Source organism: Perkinsus marinus (assembly GCF_000006405.1).
Source record: "Perkinsus marinus ATCC 50983 genomic scaffold scf_1104296947616, whole genome shotgun sequence".
NCBI lineage: Eukaryota > Perkinsozoa > Perkinsida > Perkinsidae > Perkinsus > Perkinsus marinus.
The window spans coordinates 27,092-28,295 of NW_003210555.1; positions in this window are offsets into that span (position 1 = coordinate 27,092).

Consider the following 1,204-nt stretch of genomic DNA (forward strand, 5'->3'; position numbering starts at 1 on the left):
GAACTCAACTAAATTGAACTAATCGTATGGAGCGGTGGCAGGCTCTCTCTGTTCTATGTATGCCATTCTGGAGCCCGGAAAAGCAGATCGAGAAGATTACAAATATTTCCAATGAGTACGGGAAGATATGCTCCTTCAGGTGAAGCCATTCTAACATCAGTCTTGAGGATATTTCCATGACATCGCTGACTTCAGACTCTTAACCACTACGGTTGTTTTGGTATCTGATATGGAGATATTCCGTAAAGTTGCCAAGAGTAGACCAACAACCTTCAGTGGGGCACAGGTGCCCAATCTCCTCGGGCAATGTAGCGTTGTATTCCTTGAAGGCGACGATTGGAAAGTTCATAGAAAAATAGTCTCCCGCCACCTCATCGACAGCAGCGTAAATTCCATGCTCCCTATGATCTGCTCTGTGGCCGACAACATGGTTAGTTACCAATCTTACCCTATGAAGTACGGTGTTTCGCTATTCTGTAGATGCAAAACCTACACACTTCCTGTAACGCCGAAGGTGTCGTCACTCGTTGGGGTCCCGAAGACGACCTAGTGATGGGAAATTTTAATATTGCATCTGCCGTGTTTGTTGGGGAGCCCAATCCACAGCAATCCAAAGGCAAGTGTTTATCACTGAAAACAAATGAAGACATGTTTGCTCTGAGTTATCCCATCGCTGTCAGACCTTCTTTTCAATGATGACTTCGTGAAACAAGCCCGGTCCTTCATCACAAGAGAAATGAGACTAAGCATAAGTCCAGTAGCTGGTTTCATTGCAAAGTTTCCGCTCCTTTATTATTTCCATCCAAGACTTCGAAAGGTAGGCTTAAGATCTTTCTATTTGAAGTGGATTCAGGAGTCGGACAGAAACTTCTCTGTCTCCTCAGCTCTTCGCTGACTGGGTTGATCTGAAAGCTTCGTGGAAGGGCATAATTGAATATAACCTCTCGAACAGATCCAGGAATGCAAACCGGAATATGTTGCCGAGCGTGTTAGATCATGCGGGGAGACAATTTGATATGAAGGAGCTCGTGAGTACTCTACACTTGTAAGAATAAGTTCAAGGGAAACTATGTAGCGGCTAATAAGTCGAAGAAATCGACAACGAATTTTTGGGGCTCCTTCCACAACTTTAGTCATTAAAAAGTGGAATCTTCATTAACTAATATTTTGCTGGTAATATGACAGATTCGTGGCAACTGGCATG